Raw genomic sequence first — 14,349 nt, forward strand, 5'->3', positions numbered from 1 at the left:
TACCCCTGGACCTGTATGGTGCGATGACATTTGTCTCACACTCCTGTATATGCTCCAGCTTTCCCCCTTATGGGCATCCCCTGCTATCCATGGTTTTACGCACCTTGGGAACTACGCAGCTGGAGAGATCAGTCTCTTATCAAAATAGGGAATCTGTTCTGCGACGGTCACCCCCTCACCTTCGAACAGCTCACCATAGACCATGACCTTCCTCCAGGACAATTCCTCACCCACAGGCAACTCCAATACACTTGCCATATCCTTTGGTGCACTTTCATCACCTGCGGAAATGCCCGTTCTCTCCTGAGTGGGCCACCCTTCTCACCCACTTTCTACAACATGTGGGAAATGACGATCTACCCCCTTGACTTCACTGCATACTGTGCCAGGTCTGTACCACTCACGACACACCTAACCTCATACCTCAAGCCCAACTCCCCAGCCCTTAGCACCCCCCAGTAAACTGGTGAATCCCCCGATGACCCTTTGCCTGTGCGGGCTCTCGCCTTGAAGATAAGACCCTTGCACAACAATGTAACCATCCGCTTAGGCAACTTACTACCCAGCACAAAGGGGGCTCTCCCCCACTGGACCCCCCTGCTGCTAGCTCCCTATTGTTGCCCCCAGTGCTATCCTGCTCCCCAGTTAGCTGCCATATAACCTTCTACCAGAAACACCTATCAACATATAGCTGATCGAGCTTCAGATGCGAGAATACGCTCCGATCCGAAACTTTATGTAAGGGTCACTTTTTTATCCTTCAGAGCTTGTACCTGAATATACTTACCCAATTTGATGTATCAGATGGCAGGACTCGGTGGCAGGATTGTCCCTTTTTATTAAATGTAACAAAAAGCAAAAACAATGAATTTGTTGTAAATAATTAGAATTGGTAATTACAAATGGTACATATGTGACCATCACTGTGTGTGCACTGGAAAGAAGCCAAGGACTAGATGCGCATGTAATCTGAACACTGGTAAAGCTCATTGACTCACACTGTCTTCAGTCTCAGCTCCAGAGCTCTCAATCATGCCCAATTATGAACAAACTCCCACAACCAGAACTCACCCAGATAACAAAATAGGACTCCGCTCACATGTACCATACAAGCACTTGAAAGTGCAATAGCTCATCCTATCAGAGCTAAGATCTATTAGATTTGCCAATACTTAGTAAAGTAAATTCTAATTGCAATACAAAATTGTACTAAATCAAAGAGGGTATAAATGTTAACTATATCATAATTTGTGCTGGATATATCGAAATATAGCGGTAAAAGCATTGGCAAAGTCAATAGGTCCCAATAGTGTGACTTATTGGCTTTGCCAGTGGTTTTCTGTTCGTCTGTGGCAAAAGACTGGAATTTGAAATTAGGTCGGCCACACTAGATTGAGAGATAGTCATGGACTTCTGGCATGCTACCAGGCTACTTTAATGACAGCATTTCCTCTTGTGAGTTTAGTAGCTCTCAGAGGTCACCCTCTGGGATATTCGAGCTATGATATCGATGTTGCAGTCTCTAACCCGGATTTCGGTAAGAATGACCCTGAGGCTGCTGGGCTTCATGGCCTCCTGCATCCTGCTGGTGGATCATGCCAGGTGGCATATGCGGGCTCTGCAGTAGGACCTGAAGTTCTAGTGGGCGCAGCATAGGGGGAATTCTTCCGATTGCGTCCAGATCTCGGAGGGCACTGCACTCCAATTGCAGCGGTGGCTAACGGTCCAGGATCGGGTCAACGGCAGATCCCTCTCTCTTCCCCAACCAGAGTTCACAGTAGTGACAGATGCGTCACTCCTGGGATGGGGCGGCCACATGGGAGAGGCGGAGATCAGAGGCCTCTGGACTACGATGGAGTCCGGGCTCCACATCAACCTTCTGGCGCTCCTGGCGATTCGCCTTGGACTGAAGGCATTTCTTCCTTCTGTCAAAGGAAGGGTAGTGCAGGTGTTCACGGACAACACCACCGCCATGTAGTGCTGCAACAAACAGGGTGGGGTGGGGTCGTGGACCCTATGTCAGGAGGCATTTCGCCTTTGGACATGGCTGGAACATCAGGGCATGTCCCTGGTGGTTCAAAACCTGGCAGGTTCTCTGAACGCTACGGCAGATAAACTCAGCTGCTGGTGCATGATGGATCACGAATGGCGTCTTCACTCGGAGGTGGTGCAAGGTCTCTTTCAGCAGTGGGGAGAGCCTTGGTTAGGTCTGTTCGCCACCGAAGAGAACGCGCAATGTAGGCAGTTCTGCACTTTGGAATTTCCAAGGCGGCACTCGCTCAGTGACGCTTTTCCTCGCAAGTGGAATTGCGGTCATCTATACGCCTTTCCGCCTATACCACTTCTTCCCAGAGTGCTGAAGGAGATCAAGCATGACCAGGCCCAAGTCATTTTCGTGGCCTCAGACTGGGCACGGAGAGTCTGGTATCCCGAGCTCTTGAACATGGCCATCGATCCTCCGATCAGACTGCCTTTTCGGGAGTCTCTTCTGTCGCAGCAGCAGAGGAGGGTCCACCACCCGAACCTGTCAAGCCTCCACCTCCTTGCGTGGAGATTGAGAGGCGACAGTTGACAGCTTTTGACCTTCCTCCCGAAGTCTGTAATGTCATCATGGCAGCCAGGCGTCCCTCCACTAAAACGGTATACGCCTGTAGATGGAACAAATTTGTGGCATGGTGCACAGCAAAGGCTGTGGATCCCCTTTCTGCCCCTCTTTCAGAGGTTCTCCTCTTCATTCTAATTTTGGCCCAGCAGGGCTCTGCTCTGGGCACTCTTGAAGGCTATCTTTCGGCCATTTCGGCCTTTCTACACCTTCCTGATCAGCCCTCTCTTTTCAAGTCCCCTATTGTAAATAGGGTTCTTAAGGGCATTACTCACCTCTTTCCTCCTATTCCTTTCATGATGCCCCAGTGGAACTTGAATCTGGTCTTAACTTACCTTATGTGTTCTCCCTTCGAGACACTACATAATTGTCCTCTCAGACTCTTGACTTTAAAGACTGCTTTTCTGATTGCCATCACCTCTGCTCGCAGGGTGAGTAAGCTTTAGGCTGTACCTTCTAAACCTCCTTTCCTTGCTGTCCATCCGGACAAAGTTGTCCTTCGAACTAGGCCTTCTTTTCTTCCCAAAGTGGTTATCTCTTTCCACATAGGACAAACCATCACTTTGCCCACCTTCCTCCCGCCCCCGCATCCTTCTAAGGAGGAGGAGGGTATCCAAAGTCTGGGTCCAAAACATGCCTTATCATTTTATCTAGATCGCACAAAACAATTCCGGGTGGGCGATCAACTCTTTGTTGGCTATGTGGGCACCAAGAAAGGTCAGGCAGTGCAAAAACAGACCATCTCTCGATGGGTCATCCTTTAAAATAAGATCTATTACTCCTTGGTGAAAAAGGAGCCTCCGGTAGGGCTGCACGCCCATTCCACCAGGGCTACGGCAGCCACTACTGCTTTGGGACATGGAATCCCCCTTAGTGACATCTGCCAGGCAGCCATGTGGGCATCACTGCACACGTTTCTCTAAGCATTACTGCCTGGATAGTCATGTCCAGAGAGATGGCTTCTTTGGCTGTTCAGTTCTCCAGGACTTTCTGGTGTGAACTTGGTTCGCAGACCCACCACCGTGGTTGGCATTGCTGGGGTATCTATTCTAAGGTAAGGAATATATAACTAATAATCTCTTTCAGATGAATAAATTACATACCTTCGGTAACGATATATCTGTAAAAGACATATATTAGTTATAGATTCCTTACCGCCCCACCCATCCTTCCCGTTCGGCAAACTGACTTCTAGAGTAAGGGACTCCCTTTCAGAGCCCTAGTTATGTGCACCAGTGGTCAGTGTCTTGCATGGCTCTGCGCTTCTGTCGTGGAATGTCTTGTAAAGAACTGACGTCAGCGCGCAGGGGCGGCGTATGAGTAGACACCGCGGCGTCATTGCGGTGACCACGACTCTAACGACGGACGCGAAGTCAACCGACGCCACCCACCAACAGGCAGGGCAACTGCTAAAGAAAAAATCTCCTGATCCAGTCTGATGCCTGGGCGTTATTCTAAGATAAGGAATCTATAACTAATATATGTCTCTTACAGATATATTGTTACCAAAGGTAATTAACGCCGGTGGTGAGAGTAGCTGTTCTCTGAGGTCCTGGAGCAAGGCTCTTGTGAGTATAGTTGTTCTCTAAAGTCCTGCAGCAGTCCTCTGGTGAGAGTAGCTGTTCTCTGGGTTCCTGCAGCAATGCTCTTGTGATTATAGTTGTTCTTAGAGGTACTGCAGCAGTCCTCTGGTGAGAGAGCTTTCGTCTGAGTTCCTGCAGCAATGCTCTTGTGAGTATAGTTGTTATTTGAGGTCCTGGAGAAGTCCTCTGGTGAGAGTAGCTGTTCTCTGAGGTTCCGCAGCAGTCCTCTGGTGGGAGTAGCTGTTCTCTGAGGTCTTGGAGCAATGCCCTTGTGAGTATAGCTGTTATTTGAGGACCTGCAGCAGTCCTCTGGTGAGCGTAACTGTTCTATAAAGGTCCTGGAGCAATGCTCTTGTGAGTATAGTTGTTCTTTGAGGTACTGCAGCAGTCCTCTGGTGAGAGTAGCTGTTCTCTGAGGTCCTGCCGCAATGCTCTTGTGAGTATAGTTGTTCTCTGAGGTCCTGCAGCAGTCCTCTGGTGAGAGTAGCTGTTCTCTGAGGTCCTAGAGCAATGCTCTTGTGAGTATAGTTGTTATTTGAGGTCCTGCAGCAGTCCTCTGGGGAGAGTAGCTGTTCTCTGAGGTCCTGGAGCAATGCTCTTGTGAGTATAGTTGTTCTTTGAGGTCCTTCAGCAGTCCTCTGGTGAGAGTAGCTGTTCTCTGAGGTCCCGCAGCAGTCCTCTGGTGAGAGTAGCTGTTCTCTGAGGACCTGGAGCAATGCTCTTGTGAGTATAGTTGTTCTTTGAGGTCCTGCAGTAGTCCTTTGGTGAGAGTAGCTGTTCTCTGAGGTCCTGCAGTGGCCCTGTGGTGAGAGTAGCTGTTCTCTTAGGTCCCACAGCAGTCCTCTGGTGGGAGTAGCTATTCTCTGAGGTCTTGGAGCAATGCCCTTGTGAGTATAGCTGTTATTTGAGGACCTGCAGCAGTCCTCTGGTGAGAGTAGCTGTTCTCTGAGGTTCATGCAGTGGTCCTGTGGCGAGAGTAGCTGTTCTATGAGGTCCTGCAGCAGTCCTCTGGTGGGAGTAGCTGTTCTTTGAGGTCCTGGAGCAATGCCGTTGTAAGTATAGCTGTTCTTTGAGGTCTTGCAGCAGTCCTCTGGTGAGAGTAGCTGTCCACTAAAGGTCCTGGAACAATGCTATTGTGAGTATAGTTCTCTGATGTCCTGCAGCAGTCCTCTGGTGAGAGTAGCTGTTCTCTGGGGTGCTGCAGTGGTCCTGTGGTGAGAGTAGCTGTTCTCTGAGGTCCCACAGCAGTCCTCTGGTGAGAGTAGCTGTTCTCTGAGGTCCTGGAGCAATGCTCTTGTGAGGATAGTTGTTCTTTGAGGTCCTTCGGCAGTCCTCTGGTGAGAGTAGCTGTTCTCTGAGGTCCCGCAGCAGTCCTCTGGTGAGAGTAGCTGTTCTCTGAGGTCCTGGAGCAATGCTCTTGTGAGTATAGTTGTTCTTTGAGGTCCTGCAGCAGTCCTCTGGTGAGAGTAGCTGTTCTCTGGGTTCCTGCAGCAATGCTCTTGTGATTATAGTTGTTCTTAGAGGTACTGCAGCAGTCCTCTGGTGAGAGAGCTTTCGTCTGAGTTCCTGCAGCAATGCTCTTGTGAGTATAGTTGTTATTTGAGGTCCTGGAGAAGTCCTCTGGTGAGAGTAGCTGTTTTCTGAGGTTCCGCAGCAGTCCTCTGGTGGGAGTAGCTGTTCTCTGAGGTCCCGCAGCAGTCCTCTGGTGAGAGTAGCTGTTCTCTGAGGTCCTGGAGCAATGTTCTTGTGAGTATAGTTGTTCTTTGAGGTCCTTCAGCAGTCCTCTGGTGAGAGTAGCTGTTCTCTGAGGTCCCGCAGCAGTCCTCTGGTGAGAGTCGCTGTTCTCTGAGGTCCTGCAGTGATCCTGTGGTGAGAGTAGCTTTTCTATGAGGTCCTGCAGCAGTCCTCTGGGGAGAGTAGCTGTTCTCTGGGGTGCTGCAGTGGTCCTGTGGTGAGAGTAGCTGTTCTCTGAGGTCCCACAGCAGTCCTCTGGTGAGAGTAGCTGTTCTCTGAGGTCCTGGAGCAATGCTCTTGTGAGTATAGTTGTTCTATGAGGTCCTGCAGCAGTCCTCTGGGGAGAGTAGCTGTTCTCTGAGGTCCTGCAGCAGTCCTCGGGTGAGAGTAGCTGTTCTCTGAGGTCCTGTAGCATTGCTCTTGTGAGTATAGTTGTTCTTTGAGGTCCTTCAGCAGTCCTCTGGTGAGAGTCGCTGTTCTCTGAGGTCCTGCAGTGATCCTGTGGTGACAGTAGCTTTTCTATGAGGTCCTGCAGCAGTCCTCTGGTGGGAGTAGCTGTTCTTTGAGGTCCTGGAGCAATGCCGTTGTAAGTATAGCTGTTCTTTGAGGTCTTGCAGCAGTCCTCTGGTGAGAGTAGCTGTTCTCTAAAGGCCCTGGAACAATGCTCTTGTGACTATAGTTCTCTGATGTCCTGCAGCAGTCCTCTGGGGAGAGTAGCTGTTCTCTGAGGTCCTGGAGCAATGCTCTTGTGAGTATAGTTGTTCTTTGAGGTCCTTCGGCAGTCCTCGGGTGAGAGTAGCTGTTCTCTGAGGTCCTGTAGCATTGCTCTTGTGAGTATAGTTGTTATTTGAGGTCCTGGAGCTGTCCTCTGGTGAGTGTAGTTGTGATGAGTTTGCTTTTTGTACCTGTACACTTTTCCTTAGATGTCCTTGCACATTTGAAGTTCAGTAAATAAGTTGTGCTGTTTTTATTGAGATAGGTCAAGTATGCGCCTGTGTGTGTGTATGTAGTGTTAGTTTTAGTGCTAAATCTCGCGAGAGGGCAACGGAGCACTGAACAGAGGGCACTAGCGTGTGATATGTTTCTTCATTGTTTACAAGGTGTTTGCACAATGATGGAGATGTTTGATTTTTAAGGATGATCATGGCAGATGCATTTCAGACAAAGTTTTCACCAATGTTTGGATTTTTGTATTATTGCGGAAGCTGCCATATTGAGCAAGAAATTAGTGTGTTGTCACTTTCCAGTAGGGAACAACTAATGCCATGCATAAGACGGCAAGTGAGTGATTGTTCCTAAAGGAACCAGACCAGAACCTCATTGAGGAACAAGTTAGTTTTATAAATGTGATCAGACCCTATAAGGAACGGAGTTGAAAAACTTTGTCAAGATCCCAATTTCAGTTCAGTCACAAGCAATGTTCCCTCTAATTCTTCATCCTCATGTGCGGCAACAAAATGTATGCATGCAAACATTTCTAGCGTGTGCGCAACTGAGTGATGTGATGTGCAACTAGGGTAATCGACAAGCTACCACTGGAAGGTTGATAACGGGCATTGGCAATGTCAATAGGTCAAAAGTGCCACCTTAGCCGATGATGAGTTTAGGTGCAGAATAAGTCATCATCCATGCTACCTGTTACTCATCCTTGCACTCGTGCATTTATTCACCACTGAGTCACTCTTATATTCACCCATTTACACAGCCACAATAAAATGCATGCACAAACTAAGCAACATATGCAAGAAATTAAAGGAATTAAAACTGAAAAAAGAAAACATGCTATCACCTACGAATTGCAAACATATGCTTGCAGTAACAAAATTAAACAAAGCAGCAGGTGGCCGTCTTGCAATGGTACTGTACATAGTGTGTTGTTTTATAGTTTCATCTCATTGCCACGGTTAGAACCAACATGTCCATTTTGCAATGTTAAATCAATGAAACCCAATGCGCAATATTCTTCCACGGTGGTCAGGTGGTTTAGATGCAGTGGTTGTACATGTTGCGGTACACTGCAGATGGAGTGAGCGGCAAGCAAGCAACGAGTTAGAACTGTCTTTGGAGCTGTAGCAGGCTTTAATCATGAACATAAAAAGAGAAGAAGGAAAGAAATGAAAAGGGACATGTAACTAGAACATGGAAAACTAAAGGACTGGTCAACCAGCCTTGGCACTGAAATGCACAACTTTTCAGGTGGCTGTGCACATGTGGTCAGCCAAATGTCACTCACAGAGTAAGAGAGTCAATGTCTGAAGTGGTATATATACCACTGGTATATATAGCAGTGATATATATGTTTTTTTATTACAAGATCCTGGCAGACAACTAAGCTTGTCAATCCTTCTGAAGTGATTCTAGAAAGAGTTATTGCAGTGCAAATCGTGCACCCCTAAGGTCTGTCCAAAGGGTAATAAACTCAAAGTCTTGCCTAAAAACCAATCTGTGAGAGTTCATGTAACAAAATACGTCTGCAGGCTTTAACAGGGTGCAATAACAATCCACCCTTGAAGATTTATTGGCTTTAACAGGTGTGTTTCCTAATAAATAAATCAGGTCTACAGCCTGTGTCAGAACCTTCTAAGAGTAAGATCAGGCCTGCGGCATATGAAATAACTTTTCCCAATGAACCAATCAGGTCCATAGCTTTTGTCATTGGCTCATCACTGTAATAGAGGCAGGCCAGCTGTACTGTGCACAAACCTTACTACAAGCAGAGTTGCCCCACTGCTCTTTGAGCAGGAAAAATAAAATGATAACATAATTATTAACATTTTATTTTTCACAGATTCGGGGCTGGAGGCACAGGGGGAGGAGTGGTTTGCACACTCCAAGTGTGCATGACTGCTTGGGCGGCCAAACAGTCTTGCACACTTTGTATGTTCCCTGTCAGGCTGCATTACACAGCCTGATGGGGAACATGCCCAGGCCCCCAGTTCCCATCTGAGCGCCGAGCCGCAGCACCTAGATCAATCACAATGCTGCATTGCAGCTTTGTGATCGGCTATGGAGATCCTGGGTGCTTCCTTGTTCCGGACTCGAGAAGCAGAAGAGAAAGCAGAAGAGAGATGCGGCCGGCGAAGAGGTAAGTGGTATTTTTATTTTATTTATTTATTTTGTCCGGCCCCCCAACACCCCCTGCCCCTCCACTCTCTGCTACTGACTACAAGGCAACCATCAGTAAAATTGCAAATATATACAAAATTACAGATGCCTAAAAAAATTCAAAAATCTCCCCCTTAGAAGGCCTAACAAGGATTATCTTTTTGTGATTCTTCTATGCCCACAGTTTATTAAAAAAAAGTCACCAATACCCAAACCCTTCCCTACTACAGTAATCTGTGAAATTCCATGTAAGTACTATAACAATCCCCAGTATAGGTCTATTTGCTTTATCAAATGCTTTTCACAATAATCAAGCTTGGCCTACTGCCTTTGTCATAACCTTTTATCATATACAGGTGAGACGTATGGCATCAGACGTAACGTTTCCCAGTGAAGGAATCAGGTCTATAGTCGTTTCCCTTGGCTTCACACCGCAATTGCTACAGTGCAAAAAAGCACATAACCAGTGTACATAAAGTTATAGAATTACAAATGTGATTAAAAAAATCAAAATCTGTTGATTCTCTCTCACAGTTGTCAATTTCATTCAAAAGGATTCTGGTACATGGAGTTTTCCTTAACATTTGCAGACAATAAATAGGGCTTCTGGGATTATGCTATTTATTATGCGATTTTGCAGTTGCATCATTTTCAGCATATTAATGGATTTTCTGCATTTGCCGCATAATCCATCATCTGCTGCATAATCTGCAGATTTGAACCAAAAAAAAAGATTGTTTCTAGCGCAAACCGATAATAAATTACTAAAAATGCATTGCACACGTTGTCACACTGGTCCTCTTCTGTTGTTTATTGCTGAATTTGGGTGTTGAACTGGTACCGATAAGGTGATCCCTTTTTCCAGACAGTGTTAACCTGTGCAAGCGTGCCAAATACTATTACAAAATGTGCAAAGAAATTCTTTGTGGTGGGCTGTGTTTGTAGGTCTCTGCGCTGAGAAAAACCTAAGTGGGCGAGCAGTTTAGAGGGCACTATGGTCACAAGGGAAGAATCCTACACCAACATTTTGCTCAGGTAGGGTTACTAGCCTGGCATGGCATTGCGTTTCTTTGAAGTCTTGGCGGGAATAAACAGCCTATAGTAGACCGAGCTTGGATCAGAGAGAGAACTGTCTCACAATTTTTGAGGGAGTTGTCATTTTGAAACTTTCTCCGAGTGCTACGCAGGGATGGGACAGGCAGTACGCTGGGTCCTGTGAGTGACTCAAAGGAGTGGAGGGGTGATGATCCACCTGTAGGGCGGGAGGATCGCCTACCAATCAAAAGAAACTACATCTCCCACTTCCCTTGGCAGAGAGGCCGTCGCGAGATGGTGTGGAGAGGATGATAGGGTGGGCAAGAACCTTGCCAGAATGCTCTGTAAACAGTGGACCAGTGACTACTATAGCACAGAAGGCATAATATCCACTATGTCCCATTACTAGGCTGCCCTCTACAAATCAAATATGACCCCTGATTCTACCAACCTACGTAAGTTCAACTCTTTTGGCCAGAGGCCTCACACAGATAATATCTGGATGTGCCCTTTTCTGTAGAGGATACACTACAGACCAAGCTGCAAATGCCTGGAGATAGAGCTCCTGGCCAGTAGGGACTCACCACATTTCTTACAAAGAATATGTTCAAGTACTTGCACCCCATCTGCTGGCAGTCTGTGAGGAGACAGTACAGACAGGCATACTGTCCCCTCCCGACATGAGACTGTTATTGTGACTATCCTGAAACACGCTGCTCTCGATGATCGAAGGTGACAACATATTTGCTGTATTGATTTCATCTAGACTGCTTCCCTTCCTGCCCAATGTGGTGCACCCGGACCAATCGGTCTTCGTTCCAGACCGCTCTACTGCTGACAGTCTATGTATGCACTATGTTCACACTCCTTCACTCTGTTGATGCCCAACTCATTGCGGAGGCAATCCTGGACACCACTAAAGCCCTCGACTCCTTGGAGTGTGCCTACCTTTCCCAGCTCTTGGAGTACTTCAGCACTAGCCCTCACTTATCTGATGTATTAAACTATTTTATATATATCCCTGTGCACAGCTCTGCATAATGGCATGGTTTAGTCTTCTTCTATGGTCCATGGCACCAGGCGGGGGTGCCCGCTATCATCCACCCAATTTTCCATTGCAATGGAACCACTGGCAGTGCGGCTCAGACAACACCACTCTCATAGAGGCCTCTTGTACACTACCAGATGTATATTGGTGTCTATGTATGCCAACTACCATGTCATATGTCCACACCCCACACCAATACCTCACCCATAAACTGAGAATGTATTACATTTGGTGGCTATGGGGAGTTTTAGTAACTGGTCTAAGTCAACCATCTTCCCCCTGACCCCACCGCAGGACCTTTCACTTCTGAATACCTGATGCAGTGAGCATTGAAGCCGACTTGCTACCTAAGAGTTTGGCTCAGGAGCATAGATGAACTCTTGAGGGTAAATTATGGTGCAATGATGCTCTGGGCAGAGGAGTGAATCCAGGGTTGATCCAGACTACCGATGTCTATGGCAGGTAGGGTACCATTGTTATAAAGGTATTCCTGCCTAAATTTCTATATTTGTTCATAAATATTTCCCTTCCCTTCAACGTACAATTCTTTAGGCGCCTATGTGCCAATCCCACGGTCCTGGCTTAGGCTAGTAGGCAGCCCAGTGTTGCTTGGGAAACTCTGACCCTCCTCTTTGAGCAGGGTGGACTCAGGATATGGAACTGTACTATTGTGTGCCCAGGCCTTGTTTGCACATTTCTGTCTTCACCCTCAACTTTTCCAGCCACAACTGCCCAGCGAGACAAATGACTCATCCTCCTGCCCTCCGGACACTGCCCTATGCCTGGCAGGCGACCACGGAGAGTGGTTGATACCGTAGCATGCACTGTGGGAGCCAGGTATTGTCTGCATACATGTTCTCAGCTTGCATCTCTATACGTGCTAGGTATTCAACTCGCTGGGAAGCCCATGCTACTGTCACTAGTAAACATGGCAGGTGTCTCCAGTTACAGCTCGTATGTTCAGAGACTTATACCCGGAGGGCCAATTCATCACATCCCTGAAAACCCTAGAGGACTCACCACACTCTATTCTTCATGTATGCCTGTATGACAGACCCAGGGTGGCAGTCAGAGCAATAATTGCCACCTTTCACCTTATCCCACACCTACATACCACTATACAGCAGAATGTCCCTATAGGTACCCTGAAGGCTCGGTTCACGCAGCGAGCCAATCTGGGACCCCAGTTAATGGAGTAATAGTGGCGCTACTTCTGCTCCCAATCCAGGGCACTCGCCGAACTACAGGTTGAGACTCCTGCATATAAAGTTTATGCACACACTGTACCGCACACTTGTTCAAGTATACAAGATGGGTCCCAGCAAGGATTCCCACTGTTTCAGATGTTCAGCCGTAGAGGCCACATTGCTCCACCTTACATGGGAGTGCCTGGGGGTTACCCAGTTCTGAACTGAGATTCTTCACATTATTGAACGAATCACTGACCATTGCCTACTTAGATCACTCTGTTGGGATAAGTTAGGGCGGTCCCACCGAGTAGCTGCCGACTGACAGCTATGCTGCTCCTCATGGGCAAGTGAAAGGTGGTCACACTGGGGCCGGCGCCCACTCCTCAGGTTAGCTGCTGTTTGCATGATGTATCCTTCTGCCAAGAGCAGATAGAGGCATATTGGAAATTGATGACAGAGTGGTCGCGACCAAAAAGCATCTGGGGCCCCTTTATTAATTACTTGTCTATGCACAGGAAGACTGCACTGGATGAGGAAGCACACACTTCTTGATGTGTGCCTGCTATGGTATGCATTAACCTCTCACTCCTATTGCCAGCGCCTTACCCCACCACTTGGGTACTCATGGTCATCTGAAAGGCAACACTGTTATTTCTCCGCTGCATACTAAATACTGTATGTACTTGACATGCGAGTCTGTGTCCCTATGTTGGTTTATTATTTATGATACGTTTGTCATTTTTGCGCATGTCTCGCAGTCCTTCATATTGCATCATCATATGATGTAGACTGCTGTTCTGTGTTTATTTACATCTGAATTTCAATAAATAAAAGTTATAAATACATTTTTTTAAAAGCATTTTCCCTTTTCAACTTTACACACTGTCCCAGAAAACAGAGCTGGAGCTTGTGAAACACAGAGGTACAACCATCCTCAGCCTACTCATCCCTGACAGGAGTCTGGGACATCTGGCTTGCATGCTTAACATTTGTGGACGTTGTCCAGGGCTTGTTGCACCAGCTCTCTGACTGTCATGCTCAGTAAATTGTGATCTTGCTGGAAATCTTGAAGGAGTGAGTACCATGGACCACTGTTGGACAGGTCCTCGTATAGTGCCCTGAGAATGGATTCTGTTTGGGCGGTCTCCTGGGCTTCTGTCAGTCTGGCCCTATTATTGTGCCTTGAGGAGCGGGGCATTGTGAACTCTGGCTTTGACACACAGTTATCCTGCAAAATGGTGAGAAGGTCTGGATGCCTGAGGAGGGGCCGGATGTCTGTCCTGGAGGACCTTCAGTAGCATTTAAGCAGCTAAAGAGACCATAGGACAGAGGGTTGACAGGGCTGGGCAGGAGGGTTAGCCCAGAGCCCTACAGTTTGCTGCGTTCTGTTCCTTAACAGCAGTTGCGTCTGAGGCTGTGGAAGATATCAGGAATTCGTCAATGATAATTCTATGTGCCAGGAAATCCCAGAAGACTTCTTGTGGAAGCTGGAGCATACCACTAGGACCCCAATGCAACGACCCCAATGCAACAACCCCACGAAAAGTGAGGCAATGTGGCCAGTGATATCTTGAGGATAGGCAGTCGCTTGTGCACAGCTTGCTAACAGTTGCTATGAGTTTCTGGGAGCTAGGATACCCACAACTACAAGGAGCCCGTTTGGTGTTGGGTTCCAAGGGAGCAAGAGGTGGAGGAGGGACATGAAGCACGCTTGTACTACTAATGAATCGCCGATGTAGTAGCACAAAGCATAGGGAGCCACCCCGGAGCAGAGCTGTAGGGTACTGTGAGAAAGTGCCACCCCCTTTGGCACAAGGAGCTTCAACTGCGCTCTTGACTGTGCTCCCCAAACTGACCAGCAGCGGCAAAGGGAGCGTGGGAGAAATCATTCTTCTCCATCTGGCTTCCAGTAGCAAGGTGGCGGAAGAGACCCACATGAGCACACGACACTGGGACTGTCATGTGGTCTAGGAAAAGAGGTGCTTGGCAATGCAAGACATGCACTGTGCAAAAGGGCAACCCTGTATTCCCTTTTGGACTTGGGTATCAATA

The 14,349-nt window shown here is 47.6% G+C and overlaps 1 protein-coding gene across 2 annotated transcripts in view; it reads left to right on the forward strand.

The window, feature by feature from the left end:
- TRAPPC9 (trafficking protein particle complex subunit 9) overlaps positions 1-14,349 on the forward strand; it is a 2,530,995-nt gene that overhangs the window by 2,483,356 nt on the left and 33,290 nt on the right. The gene's annotated exons all lie outside the window — the stretch shown is intronic.

This window comes from Triturus cristatus, chromosome 5_1 (genome assembly GCF_964204655.1).
Source record: "Triturus cristatus chromosome 5_1, aTriCri1.1, whole genome shotgun sequence".
Lineage (NCBI taxonomy): Eukaryota > Metazoa > Chordata > Amphibia > Caudata > Salamandridae > Triturus > Triturus cristatus.